The sequence below is a fragment of the Myotis daubentonii genome, chromosome 1, assembly GCF_963259705.1.
Source record: "Myotis daubentonii chromosome 1, mMyoDau2.1, whole genome shotgun sequence".
Taxonomy (NCBI): domain Eukaryota; kingdom Metazoa; phylum Chordata; class Mammalia; order Chiroptera; family Vespertilionidae; genus Myotis; species Myotis daubentonii.
The window spans coordinates 118,844,478-118,851,842 of record NC_081840.1 but is presented as its reverse complement, the minus strand read 5'-3'; positions in this window follow the sequence as shown (position 1 = coordinate 118,851,842).

Genomic DNA, 7,365 nt, shown 5'->3' with positions numbered 1-7,365 from the left:
TTGTGCCGGGGCTGACTAGAGGGGGCTCCTTCAGTCCTGGACAGACAATTGCAGGTGGAAGGCTGTTTCTGACCCAGGGGCCCTTCGGCCCAAAGGACAGAGGGTGGCCCAATGACCTGTTTGCTTGCATTTGCAGCAGGCCATCTGGGGAGACTTTTCTGAGTTAGGACATTCCTTAGCCCAGTGGCTGCTCAGTGGCCCATTTTGGTGGTATCCATCATCTATGTGAACAGGGTACTTTTAGATGGGGTTTGGCCATAAAAAGCCACTAACATTTAGACATGTCTAGCTTTCTTCCTTCTTTCCTTCTCCTGAACCTTGGCTTCTGTCTCCTGGTCACAGTTATAGAAGACAGAGGTGGCTATAGTTAGAATTTTGTCTAGAGTTATCCCAGGCTTCTGAATAACCTTTTGGAGCTTACACCTAGTGTTTGGGGCACATTGAGTAAGGAACCTGTCCTTTAAGATGACCTGGCCCTTGTATGAACTTACATCTAGATTTTTATGTTTTGTGGGGGCTTTTTGCAGCCTTTCCAAGAAGGCTGTAGGATTTTCCTCTTGTCTCTGACGGATTGCAGAGACCTTATGTCCTCAGTTATAATTCTTAGGTCCTAGACCAGGCCATCTGATCCATCCTTTTTCTTGATTGGTAGGATGGGAGTATTTTAGGGAGAATTAGTCAGAACTAATAGCTCATGTTGTAGAAACTTTGAAATGATAGGTTGTAGTAGTCCTAACTTTGCCTCTGGTTTTATTGGGTGTTGTTTTCAATTTGAAAAATGAGTGGGGTTTTTGAGTCGTTAGAGTAACTAACGACTTTCTGTAGCCCAGTCTTAATACATAACAGAAAGTGATTATTTTCCCATGCATGATTGGTGTCACTGTGATACCGTACAGGGTCTGCTGAGGGTCCAGCAGTTTCCCCTATAGGGTATGTGGGATCAGTCAGATGATAGCTTTCTGCAAAATTTCTGGCCTCTCTGATGACCCTGTCTTGTTCAGTATCTGACAGAGTTTGGCCCAGGATTATCATTACGTCCTTCCACATTAATTCATAGTCTAAAGATAGATGTTGGAAGTTGTCAACATTGGCATTGGGGTTATCAGAGTAACTCCCGAGATCTGCCTTAAATTTTTTTAATTCTGTAAGTGAGACAGGTTTATTGATAAGCAGTGGGCTGTATTCTCCTGTTGCCTCCACCTGGGGGCAGATCCTGGTAGGGGTAGATATGGGGTGGTCTTGGCTTTTTCATCTCCGATGATGGGGCATATTTTTCTAGGTATGGTGGTAGGGCCAGATAGAAGGTTTAGGCAATGAAATGAGGGTGCAGCTGGGATAATTCTTTGAGCCATTAGCACAGAGTTGTAAGATAGGATTTTTGTTTGGCTGTAATACAGCCAGGGTAGTCAACTTACATTTCTGAAGGAGATCCTCCTGTTCTTGTAATAAAAAAAAACTGTCTGGACATAAGGAATTTAACCATTTGCCCTGTTGCTTGCAGAAAAGATCTAATTGAAGGATGGTGTTGTGACTAATGCTCACATTTTGAGGCCAAGAATCCCCATCAGGGAGTTCATATTGTGGCTACACTGAATTACAATAGAAAATTAGTCTTCTCTTTTATAAAATCTGGGAGTCAAATTGGGCCCAGTCGGCCAAAATGCAGGCCAGGAACTCCTGTCTGGCATAGAAGGTTGATTCTCCATCTGGCTGTTAGGAATTAGAGAGCCCAGCATCCTGGGGTCAATTCTGAAGCCTGGGGTCCCAGCGCTCGAAGGCTAGAGTCTGATGTGTCCGGGGTCTAGTGGGGATGAGGCCATGTAAACTCACCCATAATCTCAGAGGATGGGAATTCAAACCTCACAGAGTGATGGGTCTCTCTGCAGACCTGGTTGGGGTGGGATATCCCTAGGGATCTGGGAGCAGGCAAGTCTGCTCAACCAGGGAAAAGGAGCAGAAAAGGAAAATGGTCAGAGCTAGTGTGTTCAGAGGGGATAACAGGGTACAGGGGTTTTATAGGTAGAGGAGAGTTTTGCTAAATGGTTCTTAATGTAAATAAGGTAGTAGCCCATACAATGGACTAGTGGTTTGAGGTAATTTTAGGGTGCCATTTACATAGTTGTCGTGTATACTGGACTTCCGTGTGTGTGTTTCCTATTCTTTTGATGATGTTGATGCCATTTCTGCTGAACCCCTCTAGGATCCACTCTAACAGTGTAGACTTCTGGCCTAAGAGTTTTTACATTGTCCAGATTATGGGAATGCTGTGACTGCCATAACCCATGATACTGTAGAAATTCTACCACAGTACTTCCCACCAAGTGCTAAAGAAACTTGACCCCATTAAACCCTAAGAGATTTTTGTAGGTTATAGACAAAAAGATTTACCCAATCAGGCTGGAAGAGGACAGATAAATTTCCCATTTTAGAGTTGGCCCAAGAATATTATCAGTCCAGACCCTTTAGGGTTTCATAAAAAGTAAATGCCTAAGGAGATGTGGAAGGCCTCCAGGGATGAAGAGAAAAGTAGGTAATAGGACCCTAGGGTTATTCCAAAATATGCCCAATAGTTATAAATTAGGTATCTCCAATCCTTTCTATTGACTCATTCCACATATGGAAAAAAATGATTTTAAAGTTATGAGGTCAGGAATTAGTGGTCTAGTAAGGGTGGAGTAAAAATTCCCCTTTCCCAGGTAGCCTGTATTTGCTGGATGGAGGAAATGCACTTTAGTGGGCTCCTCTGGGAGGCCCTAAAAAACTAGATGGAGAGCTTTAGTATTAGATCCTCTATTCTTTCCTGCAAATAATTGGGCATAAACCATCTCCAGATACAGGTAATCAGGTGCCAATTTAAAAAGTTAGGCCAGTGATGTTCCCTACCATGTCTTAGGGCACAGGTAAGGAGCGGAAGGTTCTATTTTCTGTCCCAGAAATCAATTCCTATCTAATTAAGTTCCTGTACAGTTTTGAGCAAAGAGACAAGTGAGAGTGTAGGTCAAGCAGTCCAGTTGGCAGGCAAGGTGTATTAAATGATAAGGCATGGATAATAGGATTATATGCTGAGAATGTGGGTCCAGGGGCGTCATTACTGCAAGCAGAATTCTTGGGGATCAATGTGGTGGGTCAGAGTGTGCTACCTCTGGAGGAGGCTCCCAGAGGCCATGAGGCCTGATGGCCACCCTCACTCCTCTTGCGGGTCTAGGTTTCTCTCACGGCTGTCTAAAACAACCATGAGAACCTGAAGTGCTGGGTGGCCAAACCTTACATGCACCCCCAAAATGGGTCAACGTTTAATTAAAATTGTATTCTGGATTCCCTATGGGACCCTTGCAGGTCACAGGAGAGACCATCTGACACTTCCACAAGGACCCTCAGTCACTGAGAGTATCTGCTTGCAGAGTGGCGGGAAGATGTGCCTCATATCTTCGGTGCCAGTTCATCGCCAGGCACCCTTAGTTACTTTAGTTTTCTGTTCCCAGGCAGTTACCCCTTTTAATTAGAATTACTGCCTCACCTTCCCAATCCTGGAAGTAAAGCAGCCCTTTCTCTGGCCTCCTGGCTGAAGGACTTGTGGTTTCTGCAATCCAAGTCGTGGCACAACAAGATGTTACGGGGAGACTCAGAGACCTCAGTTCTTGGCTTCTTGAGGGAAAGGTTCAATCAAGAGACAACGTGTAAAAAAGCAAGCAAGAATTTATTGACTGCAGCAAAACACACTTAGGACCGTGAAACAAGGACCATTTCTCCGCTGGTTACAAGTCTCACGGGGTTCCTTAAAGGTTAGGGGATACATGCTTGTGAAGGAAGGAAATGGCACAGGTGTGCTCCCTGGAGGGAGAGCGCCCTGGGACTGAGCTGTTACTGCCTATTGCTCCTTTGGCTGCAAGTCTCCTGGAGTCTCTAAGAGGTTAGGGAATACGTGTGTGTTGTGGGGTGGGGGGTGGGGGTGGGGGGGGGCAACAAGGGGAGGGAATTGCATGGGCATGCTCCCTGGAGGGAGAGCACACTGGGACATTCATTTTCAGGGGTTTTAAAGTTGGGCATTTAAGAGAGATCTCAGGGGCGGATCACTAGAATATTCATCAGCTTTATGCTGATATACCAAAATGAGATTTATTCTCTTCATTTGTCTGTCCTTGGGTGCAGTTGACAAATGGCACTTAGCTGGATTTCTGCTATCTGTCTTCCTGATAGGGTGATTTAAGCTATTTCCCCTTTGGATAGGGAGGAGAAGTGCAAACCATTTACACTTTAGTGTCCTTAGTTTAGGTAAGACAGGATTTACTAGGTGGCTGCAAACTGCTGTTTAACTATCTTAGTTTCTCTCCAGCTTGTCCTAAAATTTTCCTGTGCTGTAACAATAATCTAGGAAGATGTTTAGAATTTGCTGTCCATTTCCCACAGCTTTTTATTTCTCCAAACAGCTTTTAATTTCCAGGAAAGATTCTTAGATGTAAAATGCCATTTTATGAATAATTTCTATATTCCCCTTTTGGGCAAGCTGCTACTTATCTGGCAAGCTTTAAAAGCTGCTTTCAAAAACACTTCCAAGGGACCAGTAATTAACTTCTTTTAACTTTCAAAAACATTCTATTTGGATTTTGTTCCATATTAAGAATATTTTATAAGATTTTTCAGAGGAAATTTATTCCTCTTTTTAGACATAAAGGGATATGATACAATATGCATGAATGAATGTAATTAAGCCCTTTATATTCAGAGAGTCTATCTTCAAAAAACTATACAGTAACCAAGATACATGACTATATTCAATAACCATGCTATTAATTGTTATAAATTAATTTATCTACAATGTAGATATTAGAGATACAATTTTAGGTGTTTTAAAACAACCAGAAATTTATTTTTTAGAAGAGAGTATTTGTATTCTGTCTTTACACTAAAATATCTTTATTGCCTTATGTATCATAAAATGTTGATAATTATTTTTATTAGTTCTATAAAAATTGGTGACATTAATCCTCTAGAATCCTTTTGAAGCTATACCACCCTATATAATAAAAGCCTAATATGCTAAGTGTCCAGTCATTCACCAACCAATCAAAGGGTAATATGCTAATGCTTTGCTAAGGCTGCTCAACCGCTTGCTATGACATGCACTGACCACCAGGGAGCAGACGCTCCAACCAGTAGGTTAGCTTGCTGCTGGGGTCTGGTGATCAGGACTGAGTGATATGGGCTGGACATACTCTGGAGCCCTCCCACGGTCCCTCCTCGGCTGTCCAACTTCCCGCCTCTTTCCCTGGCCCTGATTGTGCACTGGTGGGTCCCTCAGCCTGGCCTGTGCCCTCTCACAATCCGGGACCCCTCAGGGGGAGTCAGAGAGCCAGCTTTGGCCCAATTCCACTCAATGCAGGAGCTGCCCCCTGGTGGTCAGTGCACTTCCACAGGGGGAGCTCCACTCAGCCAGAAGCTGGGCTCATGGCTGGTGAGTGCAGTGGTGGTGGCAGGAGCCTCTCTTGCCTCCACAGCAGTGCTACGGAGGTCCAACTGATGACTTAAGCCCGCTCCCCATGGTATATCCCCCGAGAGCTCCCAGAGTGCAAGATGGCTCAGGCTGAGCTGAGGAACACCCCCCTAAGTGCACGGATTTCATGACTGGACCTCTAGACCTTGTATATTATTCATGTAATCTTGATTCTGTTATTATATCTTTTTTTGTACTGGAAATAGTGAATAATGAATCACGCGTAGGGCATAGCAGCACATAGTAACATTTGCATTGGCTCCATACTCAGAAAAGGATGAGGGGGAAAAAAATTGCCCGCCTATTATATGTCAGAGCATAATATGTGTGATGTGTCTCCTCAAACACAAATGCTCCACCCATTGGTGGAGCAAAACCCACTGCTAATAAATTCTGATGATTCCTTGAAAACATCTCTCTAGATGATGGAAAGTATAATAAAAGATAACATTTTAACGTATTTATACTAACATTATCTGGTACCTATTAGGGATAATGTTTAAATAACTTATGATTCTTGCATAAATTTTCCACTGCTGTCTCATATGATATTCAAGTATTTGGAAGGAACTAAGTGAATTTTATTAGGTAGTCTTTAATATCCATTATATTATTGACAGATATTGAACTGAACTGCCTACGTTATAAAACTACGCATATATTATAATGACATGAAGATGAAGAATCCCACAAAGAATTAACTCGTGTAGCCCTGGGATATGCAGTACTTTTGATGACAAGTCCTTTTTTCTCATTAATTACATATGATCTATCTTTTCTCAAATTAAAAAAATATATATAAAGTTTATTTAGAAAGTTACAGAGGTAGGAGAAATGGGCCTTAGAAGAAATGAACTCAGGAAATAACTTAAAAAGGTAAAAGGAGAGCCCTTAGAGCTTAAGAGAAAGAGAAAGAGAGAGGCAAAGAAAACACAAGGTGGAAGGGGGAAAAGGTGTGGGAGACAGACAGAGAGTTGCTCAAGGAATAAATTTTAAATTATATTTATATCTTATATAATAAAAGGGTAATATGCAAATCAACTGAACAGTGGAATGACCAGTCACTATCACGTGCACTGACCACGAGGGGGCAGACGCTCAATGCAGGAGCTGCCCACGGGTGGTCAGTGTGCTCCTACAGGGAGAGTGTCGCTCAGCCAGAAGCCCTGGCCAGCGCAACAGCAGTGGTGGGAGCCTCTCCTGCCTCTGCAGCAGCACTAAGGATGTCCAATTGCCGGCTTAGGCCAGCTCCCCACACCTAAGCTGTCAGCTGGACATCCCTCAGGGGCTCCTGGACTGCAAGAGGGTCCAGGCCAGGCTGAGGGACCCCCACCCCCACCACTAAGTGCATGAATTTCATGCACTGGGCCTCTAGTATTTATGTACTAGTATACTAGAATAAAATAGCATTTGTTAAATTCAAATATTTTAAAAATAGTAAAGGTAATGGCACTGTATTTTGAAACTAATAGAATGTAGCCCAAATGTTACTCACAAGGACTTTCCTGCCTTTAAAATTATTTGTTTTAATAAAATATGAGATTATTAAATGTTTAAAAAGTATCAAACCTTACAAAAAACTTAAGTAATTGGTAAGATAAATACAAAATAATACATTGATAAGAAGGAAAAAATAAAATAAATAAGTGACAATAGCTGGTCTACTGAATGAATAATTAGAAGAATAATGTCATCAAATCATTGGAAAATTTCATCATAATATATAAAACATTAAAAAAAGATTAAAATAAGGAAAATTATGTCAAAAGTTTTGAAGGAAATTTTAAATAATAAAAAAAGGTATATAAGTTGCCCAGCTAGCATGGCTCAATGTTTGAGCATCGACCTATGAACTAGTAGGTTGTGGTTCGATT